The 17,050-nt window shown below is 39.2% G+C and overlaps 1 protein-coding gene across 3 annotated transcripts in view; it reads left to right on the top strand.

Moving 5' to 3' along the window:
- Stat92E (Signal transducer and transcription activator Stat92E) overlaps positions 1–17,050 on the top strand; it is a 522,273-nt gene that overhangs the window by 484,484 nt on the left and 20,739 nt on the right. The gene's annotated exons all lie outside the window — the stretch shown is intronic.

Raw genomic sequence — 17,050 nt, 5'->3', positions numbered from 1 at the left:
GGATGTAAAGGAGAGGGCATATAAGTCTGGTGAGACCCCAACTAGAGTATGGTTCCAGTGTATGGGACCCTCACCAGGATTACCTGATTCAAGAACTGGAAAAAATCCAAAAAGAAGCAGCTCGATTTGTTCTGGGTGATTTCCGACAAAAGAGTAGCATTACAAAAATGTTGCAAAGTTTAGGCTGGGAAGAATTGGGAGAAAGAAGGCGAACTGCTCGACTAAGGGCTGTTTCTACCATCTGCTGGTAAAGTGGCTGGCAGCTGCCCGGGAGGTAAACTACATGGGGGTGTAAAGCAGCTGGTACTTTGCGTTGCTTGCAACCACCTCCGCGCAAGCGCTGGGTAGCTACCAGGAGCTAGACACAGATATACGGTGTTGGCTAGACTGATTTTCAGCGACTTCTCACTTTCGAGTGTGCTGCTATCTATCGTCAGATGTATGAAGCTCATTTCGATTGTCTTATTTTCCTGTGCTTGCATCTGTTGATTATCTTCAAAAAGCCTAATAAGGGGAGTCTTAAGAGTTATGGACAATGATTTTTGTCAAGCTTTCGTGATTTTAATCTATGAGCTTCAAAATCGATACCTAATTGGGATTAAAATCTCGAGATTACATTTTCTTATGCCAATCATGTAAGGCAGCGTTTTTGGAAAGTATTCTCGTAGTAGATTGGTCAAGTCGCTCGCTCTGTAATAGAAGGTACACAGGTTTTCATCGTATTTCTAATTTACATTTAAAAAATCTTTTCATTCCCTGCCGTTGTTCTTAACTCTTTTTCACGCACTTCCATATACGTATATACACCCAACATCTTCCTTACGGACTTATTGGCTTTGAGCATTCTATCTGCAGGCTTCTGTGAATTGATTAAGTATCTCCACGATGCTCTATTTGCAACTAGCTCTGTGACCTTGTTTAGTTCCACATGCTTCCATTTATTTATAATGCATTTCATTCTAATGTTTATGAAGGTAAATTTGGAAGGTACCGTACTGTTAAAGAACTAATCAGGGTAAATATCAATCATAAGGAAGAGGAATTCGGGAATTGAGTAGTGTCCAATTTCTTCGAAATAATTTACAAGAAGACTATGTAAACAACTGATAGGGAATCCGCTACCTGGGCGACAGTCCTATACGGTATGCTATATTAATCGTAACATCACTTTCTATAAGTAGCGCACATATAAAGCATTTTCCTAGTAGACATAATATTATGATTAAGCATTTCAATGAAATATGTTATTAACAAAAGAACGTATGAAAAGAGGCATACAGATTAATACAACGCTACTAATGAAAAAAAATTCGTCATAATGAAGATTCGAACCTGAAAACCTCGTATTTTGAACTGTGCGCGTTAGCCATTTCGCTACGAGGTACCTTGTGGTAACGTGGATACATAGCAATAACTTATACCTGGAGTTTGAAAACTGGGAAAGTATAATATTAAATCTCATTTGAAATTATTTCCAAATAGGTTTCGATTTTATATCCTTTTAGAGTTTATTTGCGAAAGCTTGACGTGTAAAATGTGTTCCTTACGCTATCAATGCGAGAGGCTGGTGTGACCGTTGCAACTCTAAGGAAGCATTAATGTTTAAAATCCTGCAATACAATATCGATCACTGTTACAGTATAATGCTTTTTTCAGTATACTAAGCTAATTACTGTTGTATGTCACCTGAAATACAGCTGATTTTGTTCACCTCTCAAAACTTGCCCAGGAGGTAAAGTCTTATCGGGTCCTTGAAGTGGCCAATAAATTACGCGCCGGGTAACGACGATTTATGCTGCCGATAGCGCTACCTGGGAGTGGTCGAACGGAAACATCCTTTTACGCGGAGGGCAAATTACGCGCTACTTTACCAGTAGGTGGTAGAACCGGCTCTAAGTGGTATATAACATGTGATAAAATTCATTTTTGGGTCCGTATTGAAAATATTTGTATTAAATAACACTTGTGTGTTTTATTGTTCATCCACCTATTCAATACAATACAATTTTAAAAATTAGGACATTGTCCTTACCAAAACTGTTGACATGAAATTAGTATATTAGATGGTAGATGGTTGATAGGCGAAACATGTACCATCTAATATACTAATTTCATGTCAACAGTTTTGATAAAGACAATGTCCCAATTTTTAAAATTGTATTGTATTGAATAGATGGATGAACAATAAAACATACAAGTGTTATTTAGTATAAGTGGTATGTTCCGAGCTGTTATCGGAGAGATAGCGTGGAATGACATTAGTAGACGAGTAAGTTTGAGAAAGATCACAATATGAAGATAAAGTTGGAATTCAAGAGGACAAATTGGGGCAAATATTCATTTATAGGAAGGGGAGTTAGGAATTGGAATAACTTACCAAGGGAAATGTTCAATAAATTTCCAATTTCTTTGAAATGATTTAAGAAAATGCTAGGAAAACAACAGATAGGGAATCTGCCACCTGGGCGACTGCCCTAAATTGATACTGATATTAAAGCCCTTGTTTTTGTATACAGGTTTTAGGATAACTTTATCTAATTTAATGATGAGCATATCTCTGAATTACTTGTAATCCATGGCAAGGGAAGGAAATATCGAGGAAGTTTAGAGAACATAGAAAGTTGAGGAATAGTTGGGGAACAAATAACAAAGCCTGATTTTATTTTAATATGAAATGAGAATGATTTGATGAAATTTATTTTTAAATGTCCAAGTCTTAAGTGGCTTATGTTATAATTAGAGAGAGGATGTTCAGGTACTAAAAAATTGAAAAAGTTTTGTTAAAAATTGAAAAATATTTGTTAAATAGTTCAAAATATTTTCTTTCAAATGCCATTTAAATGGCATTCTTATGAGGTAAAGGCACATCAAGTACTCGCCTATTACACCTACCTCAATTCTTGGAAGTTTCTAGGCTTTGTAGTGCACAATGAACGCCATCTCCAAAGTCATGCATTTTTTCACAAACAGTATTATCCAGACTTTTAACAGTCCTTGTCAAGAGGTTTGTTGTTGCTTTTAGTTCTGTTTATAGACACACACAGAAACTCTAGTAGAGATACAGTATATGCCAGTTTGATTCTTTAAGTGCTGTACTTTAACAGATTTTGACGTGTTTTTTTTTTTTTATGAAGCCCCTCCTTCGTACAATTCATTTTTAAACAATTTAAAACTTTTGATATTATCTGCATAGTACACAACTGGGGCAAGCCATGTCCCGTATAGAGTGACTGTAAGGGTTGGTGGTAATGAGTTTCTGGGTCTTTGTTCCTGAAGAGATAGTGCTTACTTAAAGATTTTCTTTCCATTCGACACAAATGTCCTCGCTGTGGTACATTATGAGCATATTTTTACATACCCTGTACAGAGCATGTACAATGCAAGTTGTATCATTTTTGGATAACTCTCACAAAGGACGATGGCAGTTTTGTTCATTTAAGATGCTGCATCCTTAAGTAAAAGCATCACCCATTCATATTTCACACAATTTGGCCACAGTAAATGTATACTTTCATGGAACAGCCTAGCTACTGTGACATGATTTGCTGCTGGCATTTCTTAACATGCCAGCAAAATTGAGTGTTTGCTGACAGTTTCTAGATTTTTAAGTACAACTACATTTCCCACTTTTCTGTCATTAGAATCCTTAGGCTTATCGATGCATACCCATATTTTCTCATTTTCGCCCACTGCCCTGACATTTCACAATGTTTTCTCATAGCACTTTCGAAGATAGTGTGTGTTCAAAGCAGATTTTTCTGGAGTATCAAAGTTCGTGTACTTACCAAGGAATTTACTAAACTCAGTGTTGTTCACAATATATGGAGGAATATCAGCCAAAATCAAAGCCCTACTTAAATCTGAATGATAAACGTTACATTTTGAAGGGCCTGGATGTGAGGACAATTCTCCTGGTTCAGCTAACAGCACTTGTTCAGAAGTTGTACTTGAAGCTGCAGTGATGTGCTTGCTGCTTAAGGAATGTTGCATTACTTGAGACCACTGATCCCCTTTTATGGGTTTTCCACAGGGTTAGCAGTATATTATTTTCTTATCTGCAAACTGAAGCTTAAATTTGTTGTTACTTCTGCATTCTGAAAAACCAAACACAACATGCCGAAACTAGATCACTGAAGGCTGAAATTAATGTGATCCATAAAGCTGTAAGCGACTGACTGGGCTTTGCACAAGGTTATTGTGTGAGCAGTGGAAGTATTAAGAAAAGTATTTTCCAGCTTTAAACCACATTATGGAAGCATATTAGCGTGAATTGTACTGTAACAAATCTGCCCCATGGTCAACCTTCTTCATGGATCATGTTGTTTAATTTTTGTAGGTGCATGTAACAACTTTTAGGCGAATGCATTGCTGCACTGAAAACCTAGAACTAGCTTAGCTTGACATTGTGCTGCTGCATTTGAATGGCAAGTATTACAAGAATGCTAAGCAACTAGATTTGACTTTTGGTGGGGTTAAAGAAGTTGGGGATAATGAAGTGAAAAGAGAATGATGGTCTGAATTTACAAAGTTACTGTGCTTGAAAATGAAAGCTAATACATACACCACTGAATAAGTGTAAGAGAATGGAAGCAGATTGATAGAAATACGAGGACGGTTGAAAAGTTCTCGGAATCACCGCTAGATGTCGGTGCTAGAACAACGAGGTTCCCGCCCAATAATCACACATCCTTTGTGAGTGAACACGTGGTGCGTCAGTGCTTTAGCTGCAGGAGTGTGGTAGTGACGACTCTTTGTTGTGGTTCCCGCGTAGTGATTTGTGACAATGGAAAAAACTGAGATTCGAGCAGTGATTAAATACAGTACTTTGTAAAGAAAGGTATGAAAGCAAAGGAAATTCATGCCGACTTTCCGAACACACTGGGGGCTCTGCTCCTTCATTTTCAACTGTTGCCAAGTGGACTAGCGAGTTTAAATTTGGTCAGGAGAGCTTGGATGATGATCCGCGTAGTGGGTGGCCAAAAAGTGTTACGACCCCAGAATTTATCGCAAAATTGCATAAAATGGTCATAGAGGATCGTCGACTGAAAGTGCTGGAGATTGCTGAAGCTGTAGGGATGTCTTCCGAACGGGTATATTGTATTTTAACCGAAGAATTGGTATGAAAAAATTATCCGCAAGATGGGTGCCGCGGCTCTTGACATTGGACAATAAACGCACCTGATTGGAAATGTCTGAACAAAGTCTGACCTGTTTTCAGTGCAACCAACAAGATTTTTTGCACCGGTTTGTGACTACAGATGAAACTTTGGTCCACTACTATACCCCCGAGACAAAACAGCAGTCAAAGCAGTGGAAACATGCTGATTCACCACCACCACCACCACCAAAGAAAGCAAAGGCCGGAAAGATCATGGCCTCAGTTTTCTGGGATGCAAAAGGCATTCTGCTGATATATTACCTTCCTACTGGCCAAACAATTATGGGGCAATACTATGCAAACCTCCTAGACCAACTACAGGAAAAGATACATGAAACAAGGCCTGGTTTGGCAAGGAAAAAGGTCATATTTCATCAGGACAGCGCTCCGCCGCACACAAGTGTTATTGCGATGGCAAAACTTTATGAACTGGGGTACAAATTGTTGCCACGTCCACCTTATTCACCAGATTTGGCACCATCAGACTTTAATCTATTCCCCAAGCTGAAAGTTTTCCTCAGTGAACGGAGATTTTCTACGAGGAAAAACTGACAGCCGAATTGGAGAGGTATTTTGCAGGCCTGGAGGAATCTCATTTCCGAGATGGGATCAAGGCATTGGAACATCGCTGGATCAAATGCATTAGTCTACAGGGAGACTATGTTGAAAATTAAGAGCAGTTCCACCGAGGTAAGATACGTAATTCTAGTACATTCCGAGAACTTTTCAAACCACCTACGTAAAAGTATTAATATACTGTAAACTGATTAGACATTGTGTTGCTTTCTGTATTTTGCCTCGTGAACTACAGATTATCTCTTTCTCCTTTAGAGATCAGTGTTCTCCTCAGAAAGTTTCATTTGCTGGGTGGAAGGAATGAGTAGCCGGATGGGGAATGCTATGTAAAAATTTCAATTAATCCCCACCCACCCCCATCCCAGGGCATTAACAATAATATCACACCTTAACTGCGTTATGGAACTACAGTATTACCCCGCGTTTACACTCCCGTATTTTAAGTTTTCCCGTCGTGTACGACACCTTTTTTTGGTCCCCTCAGATTTCCTATGCTCACAATGTATTAAAATCCTCAAACTTAACGTTTGCGACATTTTATACTTCCCGCATGGCGTCACAACTAACATATAACGCTTCGAGTAACCACAGCGTGATGATCAAACCGGATAGTGCAAAGTGCATGGTAACTCTGAAGAGCGGCTTGCTTATTAGACAGATTTATGCGAAACCAAGTGTAAAAGAGGGGTAATATTGTAGTAGTGTAATCATTAGCAAGACATAACAAAGTATTTTGAACTTCTAGTGTTTTACTGCTCATTCATAATCATATAACACCAAGGCTTACCACTCGGTTGCTGTGGAGTGCCACACGGGTTTGCGACATCCTGCAGAATCGACACCGCTCGCGCACGACACTACTTGATAGTCAAGCTAAACATTTAACCCTTTCGCTTTCAGGCTACATTCATCAGTCAGGCCCAAAACACTCTGGCCATTTTTCGTTATTATACACGTTAAAATATAAAAAATCACTATATAATGAAATCCACAGATACTGAATTGAAAAAAATCGCACTAGTACATTATACAATGTCATTTTAGGAAAAATATATCCAAAAATTAATGGCATATTTTACCACCAAAAAAATGTGAAACTTAGAAAATATACCATAAAAAATAAATCAGTTTTCAAATACTAAAAAAGTAATATGTTCATTAGTGTTCTTCTTGACCAATCGTTCTGAAAAAAAAAGAAAAAAATGTACATTTAGTTTTGTGTAACGTGATGTAATTTTGTTTTCTGTACTCTTATCTAGTCATGAATTATAGCACCTAATATAAAGACTGTACACACGTACCTTCCAGAGTCAGCATTTGTACTTTGGGAAACACACTCCATGCAGACCCTTGTTTCACCAAGTGCATACTCTTCTGGCCCCCCTCCTCTTTTCTTTAGTGCTGCATACAATACAGTTAGACTTTATTGTCAGGAAGCTTTCTTGGTTTCTTGGATCATATATGGCACTTAATTTTATGGTAATCCATTCCTCCCCTAGGATCTTGATTATTGAAACTGTAAAGTGCAGTCTAGATTTTATTTTCCCTGATACCTTTCCAGTATCACAGTCTGCCTCTCATCAAGATAGCTGTACATCATAATGTTAAGAGGTGTCAATGCCTCATAAATTTATTATAGGATATTATTATTGATGGTTTACCATTGCTGCAATAATTAAATCCACAGATACAGAATTTAAAAATCACACTGGTACATTATACAATGTAATTTTGGGAAAAATATATCCAAAAATTGTTAATGACAAATTTTACCACAAAAAAATGAAAGTTAGAAAATAATCCATAAAAAAATAAATTTGTTTTGAAATACTAAAAAAAAAAAAATCTGTTCATTAGTGTTCTTGCTGTTGGCATTCTTATGGGTTGCTGGAATTTCCTGTTCTTGGGCTAATTTCATGACTAGTTAGGAGAAAAGTGTAAGTTCTAAAACAATGTTATCATTTAACCTTGTAAGAATATTCATAGCTGAAGATGTTCAGAATATGAACAAAACTTGTCCTAAAAAAAACGAAATAAATAAATAAATGTAATGTATTGAATAGAAGTTTCATTGTTTCTTCTTTAATGTATGTTACTATCGTACCTATCCTGAATCTCGTCGAAAGTGCCAGGAATGACATTTCATCTCTCATGCAGACTCTTTTAGAAACAGTTGTAGTTCTTCATTTTCAGTTAGACGATAGCACATATCAGTATATTCTTATCAAGGAAGGTGTGTAGTCTCGTAATTTACCTCTAGGAGCCCCATAAAAATATTTGTTTTCGTGTGATGAACATTTAAAAAAGTGTAGGCCATGTCCACACATCTTGCGCATATGTCAACAGTGATTGTGGACTTACGGGACAACGTATTTACAAACAATGATGCTCTAACGGATTACATACATAGTTTAGGGAATGATGATTACGTCGTGTCAGAAAGTAAACTGGACCTTGTAAGTGTTGAAAACTATTCTAGTGAGGTTATAGTCGGTGAGAGTGATTCTGAAAATGATTTTGTAAGTGGAACACCGCCAATTGCTGAGGTTAGACATAATTCGGAAAGTAACCAAGATTTCGACGGTAATATTGGTATTAACAGTATCACACATTGCCATTATTCAGTGAAGTTACACATGATAGTGGTTTACCATATCAACCACCTCACCCTTTCCTCAAGTAACCTGGACCGACACATGCCCCTCCTCATGATGCTGAACCTATAGATTATATTTTGATTTTTATGACATATTATCACACCAAATAACATACTTTTATCCAAAACGACAGTCAGGAGTCTGTGCTACAAGAAAAACCATCAGTTAGTGTGTCATACTGCTTTCTAGAACTGCATATTTGCCTTAAAATGTGGATTTTCATTAATTGTATTTTAAATTTTTAAATTCATGATTTATTTTAATTTTTAAATGATTTTAGGTAAAAAAAGTGCCATTAATTCAAAGGAACAAACCTTTTTATATAATTAAAAAAGTTTCACTGAGAATGGATACAAATTGAGAGAGCGATGAATTTTTTTGCTAGAGTTGCAAATCGGACAAAAAAATGGGTGGCACTCTTGGCTAGTACCTAACAAATATGCGCGGTACTGAGAGGGTAATAATATTTTAACCCTGGACTAACATTAGAAATGTCGTCTGATATTTGTATTTGCTTTACGTCATACCAACACAGATAGGTCTGATGATATAGATGTTGATTCCCATAGGGAATCTGAAATACCCGTCCCGAATTAGTAAATTTATAATACTAATATAAATGGTCCGTTATTGGACATTATAAATTTTCGAGTTAACTCATTCCTGGTTTCCAGCGTTTTGCCCCAGTGTGCTAAGTTGGGCTCATCAGTTGGTAAATAGCACACCCACCAAGATGCATGGCTAGTGCATACCGTGGAGGCCACAGCATAGGCTATTTGGAGCCACCGGCAGTGCCAATGCACTATGAGAGACTTTCTCATTATCAAAAATTGATGCCTGCCTGGCCATCAGATGATATAGATGTTGATTCCCATAGGGAACCTGAAATAATGTCCAATAACAGACCACTTACATTGGTATTATAAATTTACTCATTTGGGACCAGGTATTTCGGATTCCCTAAGGATTCAACAGAGTTTGCCAAAGTGTGAAGTAACCAGCGTTAATGAAGAATGGAAGGCCTTCAAAGACACCTTTGTGGGAGAAGCCAAAAACCTATGTGGAGTTACAAGTTCTATCAAAAGGAAAAAGGAGACACCATGGTGGAATGATAGAGTGAAAACAGCGGTGAAAGAAAGAAACCAAATAAAGAAGGCACTGGACAAGTAAAAACAAAAACAGGGACAAGAACGAAAAGAACAAGAAATACAAAGACTTCAAGGAGTATACAGGAACAAGAAACTTGCTGTAAAGAACATTGTAAGGGAAGAAAAAGAGAAAAAATGGAATGAGTTTGCAGACAAACTGGAAGAGGACAGTAGAGGAAATATGAAATTGCTATACAGAGTAGTGAAAAACAAGCGAAGGGATCAAGAGACCATAAAAGCAATAGAACGTGATGATGGAACTCTGGCAGAAGAAGAGGGAGAAATTAAACAAGAACTCAAGGTCTATTTCGAAAAGCTGCTGAATGGAGATACAGAAAACATAACAACGGATAAAGGAGAGCCAAGTCGAGGAACCACAACTGAACCACCAATTACATGGCTTGAGGTTAAAAATGCCCTCAAGAGCATGAAGAAAGGAAAGGCAGTTTGCATAGACGAACTAAGTGCATATATGCTGAAAGCAGCAGGAATTCCAGGAATCCAATGGCTCTACAGACTGCTCAACAAGATATGGGAGGAAAATAGTATTCCTGAGGACTGGAAGATGGGCATCATTGTACCTCTGTTCAAGAAAGGAAGCCGACGAAAATGTACTAATTACCGTGGTATCACACTACTGTCTCATGTCCTGAAAATATTGGAAAAAATAATAGAGACCAGAATCAGAGATATTGTTGAACCAATTTTGGAAGAAGAGCAGTATGGTTTCAGACCAGGAAGGTCAACTACAGACCTTATATTTGCAATTAGGATGCTAATGGAAAATACTGGAAGAAGAACAAGCCTTTATTTCTAATATTTTTGGTCATTGAGAAAGCATACGATAGTGTACCAAGGGAAAGAATTTGGCAATGCATGAAAGAACTTCAAGTGCGAGACAGCCTCCTAGACAAAGTGAAAATGTTGTATAGTGGGAACAGAAGCTGTGTTCAAGTAGGATGTGGTTTGTCGGACTGGTTTGAAACAGAGAGGAGTGCAGCAGGGCAGCTCATTGTCACCACTTCTATTTATTATTGTAATGGATGTAGTAATGAAATCTATTAAAAGGAAAGACCATGGAGATATCAAAGCCTTCACATTTGCAGATGATGTTGCGATCTGGAGTGACTCGGAAGAGGAATTGGGAGAGAGAATACAAAGCTGGAATGAGGAGTTTAAGAAATATGATTTAAACATCAGCAAGACCAAGACGGTGGTGATGAAAGTGTATGGGGAAGGAGCAGAACCAATAGTCATGTTAAATGAAGCTCAACTGGACAGCGTTCCAGTTTTCAAATACTTGGGTAGCGTTATATCAAATGACAACCTAGCAAAACATGAGGTGAACAGTTGAATCAATAAGGCAACACAATTTTACCACCAGGTAAGACACCTGCTGTGGGATGAGCAAATACCCATGAAAACAGAAATGACATTGTACAAGTCCTATTATACACCAATTCTTACGTACAGTCTCGAAACCTCAACACTGACCAATAGAGATAATTCCAAACTTCAGGCAGCTGAAATGAAATTCCTATGCACTATGATCCAGAAAACCAGGAAAGACAAGGTTAGGAATGAGAAAATTAGAGAAGTAGGAATAGGTGATTCTCTCCTCAATAAGATTCAGATATCAAGACTGAAGTGGTTTGGTCACATGAAGAGGATGCCAGTAAACAGAACTGCAAGGAAGGAATTTGACAGAAAGGTAGAAGGAAGACGACCCGTGGGAAGGCCACGAAGGAAATGGATAGATTTATTTAAGAGCGATGTACTGCTGAGAGGTCATGATTTGGACAAGTTGGTGGAGGAAGAATGGTACAAGGACAGGATGAGATGGAGGAGGCTCATATACCACACCCGGGAAACTGGAGATGGTTTAGGATGATGATGATATGGGAATCAACATTTCTATCATCTGATGGCCAGGCAGGCATCAATTTTTGGTAATGAGACAAAGTCTCCCATAATGCATTGGCAATGCCGGTGGCTCCAAGTAGCCTACACAGTGGCCTCCACAGTATGCACTAGCCATGCGTCTTGGTGGGTGTGCTATTTACCAACTGATGAGTCCAAGTTCGCACACTGGGGCGAAACTCTGGCAGCCAATAATGGTTTAGCTGGAAAATTTCTAATGCCCAATAACAGACCATTTATATTGGTATTACAGATAGGTCTTACGATGATGATGGTATGGGAGAGGCCTAGGAATGGGAAGGAATCGGCCGTGGCCTTAATTAAGGTATAGCCCCAGCATTTGCCTGGTGTGAAAATGAGAAACCACGCAATACCATCTTCAGGGCTGCTAACAGTTGGGTTCGAACCCACTATCTCCCAAATTCATCTGATATTATTGTACTCTCCAACAAGACTAGGTTCATGAATTTTAGCTGATCAAAAATAAATGAAGCACAAAGATGTTGAATGAGAATTTAAATTGCAATTTTTGAGATAGTGGATGCATCCAAATTCCTTGTCTTCCTTGCAAACACTTGACACAAACTGGAAACAAATCGCATAGAAAACATCAAAAGAAAGGAAAGCTCAACTGTAAAATTAAAATAATAATTTCACTTAGCTGTTTTTTAACGTTGTGTGGCCCTTACAGAGGTGGACAGAATCTACCGTGTATGGGAAACTGCGTGTATGTGTGGTAGGAGAACGTGTGGTGTGCGTGTTGCAAGAATGTTGGGGATGGCACAAACACCCAGTCCCAAAGCTAAGGGAATTAACCATTCAAGATTAAAACCCCTTTGACCCGGCTGGGAATCAAACCCGAGGTCCGAAGGCCAAGGCACTGACGACTCCACCATGGAGCTTGTCACTATAAAAATTGTTTGGGTACTGTCTGTGATCACTCACAGTTTGCTTGTATGGGGTGTAAGCGAGACAGAACAAATAAGAATACAGATGCGGACAATTGCTAGAGGGTATTGACTGTGCTGAGTAAAATGGCTTCAATTTCGGGATAATGCAATGCAAAATGTGGCGATAGGTTACCTAGAAGTATAATGGTCACCGAGCTCGATGGCTGCAGTCGCTTAAGTGTGGCCTGTATCCAGTATTTGGGAGATAGTGGGTTCGAACCCCGCTGTCGGCAGCCCTGAAGATGGTTTTCCGTGGTTTCCCATTTTCACACCAGGCAACCACGAACCTACTACGGTGGCATAGCAGGGGGAGAGGTGATACTCCCACGTGGCACGTTCCAGGTGGCAGATAGGGGGATCCTAACCAGCTTGCCGGCAGACTTGAGGGAAATAAAATACCTCTCGCGGACCAAACACACTACCCCCTGCGGGTGGGGGACACATGTAGAATACACCCGCGGTATCCCCTGCCTGTTGTGAGAGGCGACTACAAGGGGCCCAAGGGGCTCTCAACTTGGGAGTGTGTCTTGGCGACCACGGGGCCCTTAGCTAAGTCTTGGCATTGCTTCCACTTGTGCCAGGCTCCTTACTTTCGTCTATCCTGTCCAACCTCCCTTGGTCAACTCTTGTTCCTTTCCGACCCCGACGGTATTGGAGCATTCGAGGCCTAGATAGTCTTTAGTTTTCACGCCCTTCGTGGCCCTTGTCTTTCTTTATCCGTTACTTCATTTTTCGAAGTGACGGATCCCTTTTTTCTTCTTCTTTTTTCTCTCTCTCTAACCCCTGTGGGTGGGGAACGCAGACGAAAAATATACCCACGGTATCCTGTGCTTGTCGTGAGAGACGACTAAAAGGGGCTACCAAAGGATTATTGAATTAGAACCATGAAACTCCTTTTGATTCGTACCATCACACAGAGAACACCATGGGTTGCCTGTACTTGCGAGTAGTACCTCTATATTAGGTACGAAACAGGTTTGTGATTAGTAGCAGCAATGAGTTGGTTCTCCTGTGGGTTTCCAGTACCCGTGAGTCGTACCCATGTGAGCAACACCGTGGGTCTGGGCGTTGCCTGCGAGTTGTACCACTATATGAGCGACACTGTGAGTCTGCGTTACCTGTGATTAGTACCCACTATGTGAGGATCACCCCAGGAATACCGGCACCCGTGACTAGTACACCTAGGTGAGAAACATCATCGGTTTGCGTTGGCTATGAGTGGCGCCATTGTGTGAGAAACACCATAGGTTTGCGTTACCTGTATGATGTACAATACTTGCGAGTAGTACCATCACGTGTGGAACACCGTGAGTCTTTGCTACTTTTGATTAGTACCCCAACATGACAAGTACCATGGTTCTACTTTACTAGCGATAAGTACCATTCTGAGGGGCCTTTGACCTGGATTTTGGACCCCTTTAGACATCAGGCATCCTCGATTCAGGATTGTGCTTTATAATTGGTCCCTTGGTCAGTAATACTATTATTTATGGTCTTTTTTTAGTCAGATCCACTGGTGTTTTTTGGGGGGTTCATGTCCATCCATTCATTCTTCATGACATTTTTTATTTTGGTCATTGGATGATTTTGACTTTGTTTGTCATTTCATTTCGTACCATTAGGGGCCGATGACCTCAATGTTAGGCCCCTTTAAACAACAATCATCATCATCATCACCACACCAGGCAAATGCTGGATCTGTACCTTAATTAAGGCCTCGGCCGCTTCCTTCCCAGTCCTAGCCCTTTCCTGTCCCCATCGTCGCGATAAGACGTATCTGTGTCAGTGCGACGTAAAGCCAATAGCAAAAAAAAGAAAAGAATAATGGTCATTGCAAAGAGAAGCTGAGGGAGACGAAAACAAAGATGGTTAGACTCGGTTCTTAAGGATTTGAATGTAAGAGGTGTGGAACTAAACAAGGTGACAGGGTTAGGTGCGAATGGAGAATTGTGAAGAGGCTTAGTTCATTTGCAGAGTTTACAGACTAGATGCTGAATGGTATAACATCCTTTCATGATAATGAGTGAGAGTGAGCGAGTGTCAAATCTAAGTCAACCGAGCTCGATAGCTGCAGTCGCTTAAGTGCGGCCAGTATCCAGTATTCGGGAGATAGTAGGTTCGAACCCCACTGTCGGCAGCCCTGAAAATGGTTTTCCGTGGTTTCCCATTTTCACACCAGGCAAATGCCGGGGCTGTACCTTAATTAAGGCCACGGCCACTTCCTTCCCACTCCTAGCCCTTTCCTGTCCCATAGCCGCTGTAAGACCTATCTGGGTCGGTGCGACGTAAAACAACTAGCAAAAAAAAAAATCAAAGTCAAAATACTACAGTATACAGAAAAGTGAGTTTTGTACCAATATCTGCAAGTGCAAGGAAAACTTGTAGAAAGATCATCTTACACCTATCTCAACCCTTGAAAAGCTAATATCATTCATTTGAAAGACTGATTTCAGAGATTTAGGCAACAAAAACTGGTAAAATATTTGAGTACACACATTACATAGAACAAGAATAAATACAATTTTTTTTAGGTTCCTTTTCTCTTGTGTCCATTGTCTTCTATGTATGGTGTGCGCGTGCACGCGCACGCGCACACACACACACACACACACACACACTTTTTCTGTACCTGGTTTGTTCCTTACTGTACTCTTCTTCCTAAATTAAGACTGAATTTCCCTCAAGAATGGCTGCCTCACCAAGTGTGGATGTTGCTGTGACCCCCTGCTCCCCACTTCCCTCCCCATCCCTGCTTGAATTTGGTTAGTAGAAGGCTAGTCAATCTTGAAGACGTGGATCTGGAAGAATTGAGATTTTTTATGTCAGTGTTAATCTGTGAAGACGGCAGTACGTAAAGGTACGGCAATTGCGATTATTTGGTGTTCTTATGTTTATCCTCCCCCTTTCTCTAGGTTGCTCCCTATGCCCACATTGTCCTGTCATTGTTTAACTTTTATGTATGTTGCTATCTTTTTTTTTTTTCCTAGTTTCATGTACTTAAACATAAACTAAGAAACATTCTTATCAATTAGATACTTTAATTATAGTATTGTAATGAATTAAGATTTGAAATTATTATTACTAATATGGTCTGTGTGCCACATAGAGATGAAGAGTCCACTGCAAAAGAGCGGGGAATGTCAGATTTTTATTTTTTATTTTTACAGGAAATGAAATGTAAACTTTTGAACCTTAGTTAACTACAGTGAGCAAGCAAAACCTGCATAGAAGACTGATTATCCTGTAGAGAAAATGTGAATGTTGAAAGAGTAGAATTTTAATTGCCCTTGATAATAGACAGTGAGTTGCGAGATTAGGCTTACATAGGTTTGTTTGAAAATCGAAGACAATAGATTTGTGCATTCCAGTCTTTCATGCTATTCTTTCTTAGTTTCCATTATCTTTCATAAAATAATTTGGCTTTATGCTTATGAACCTCATATGCCGTTCATGCTGTGTTCTTCTGCTTCTCATTGTTCTGTTTTATTCATCTTTTGATAGAGAATCTGATTTTTAAAATGCAAGCACTGTTAAGTCAGCCTGGTACTTTTTGTGTGCACTGAATGTGCCTCAGCGTAGATAGCCAAATGTGATATTAAATCTCACATTGAAGATTTCTGTGTAGTATTTGTACAAAATGGATGGCAGTTTTTTTTCTTTATGCGTTTCACTCATTTTCTTAATATGTAGTGTGTCTTCATCCTATAGTAATGACGTCGGAGTTCCTTAAATGAGCTGATATATTTCATCAGAGTCACATTTTCCAGTATTCTGCAATGTTTGTGATCATATTTGCTTCGCTGGTCTTTTGCTGCTCTACAAGTAGTTCTAAGGGATTTCTGTAGAGTTTAAATGCATTCTTTGTAATACCATGTAAAGACTTGAATGGCTATTAGCACACAGCAGTTTCCTTGGTGCCATCTTTTTCTATGATTCTGCGTATGAATAAGCCTTATCATGGAGTAACAAGTTTTCTTCTGGGTTGCGTGGTCTACGCTTCTGAATCAAATGAATAATTATTAATCCATATAGCTATGCATGTTGTTCCGTCACTGATCCTTTTTTTGTTGCGGAATGACCTCAAAACATTGATAACGTTAACACTTAGTCCGGTCCATTTGCATGCATAAAGAACCTTAACCTTTCCATTACATCACTACTTCTACCGTATTTTACATTTACTTGTGCCTGTATTTATTTTCTCCATACTAGTACTTTCACTTTCATTGTCTTCTGAAGATACAATCATTAGACATGATATTGAACCTTACCAATAGCAATAAATTGCACAACATAAATAAAGTCTAGCAACCACTAACAACAATTTTCAGAAACAAATAATTAGTTTGTCACCTGGTGCAGTGATACCAATGTTGACACACGGCATCACCCCCTCTCCCCCACACTTCTTTACTAGCATTCTCCCTATTTTGTGTTTTGCACCAATTCTTTACCACTGCAGGGAGGTACATTCAGGGAAACGGGATGGCCTAGGGAGCGGTGATAAGGGAACAGGGAACTGGAAATCAAGTAGGGATGACATAAAATTGTTAGTGTTGAACTGTAGAAGTATTGTAAGGAAAGGAATAGAATTAAGTAATTTAATAGATATATATTTACCAGATATTGTAATAGGAGTTG

The sequence above is a fragment of the Anabrus simplex genome, chromosome 2, assembly GCF_040414725.1.
Source record: "Anabrus simplex isolate iqAnaSimp1 chromosome 2, ASM4041472v1, whole genome shotgun sequence".
NCBI lineage: Eukaryota > Metazoa > Arthropoda > Insecta > Orthoptera > Tettigoniidae > Anabrus > Anabrus simplex.
This window is presented reverse-complemented; position numbering and strand designations above follow the sequence as displayed.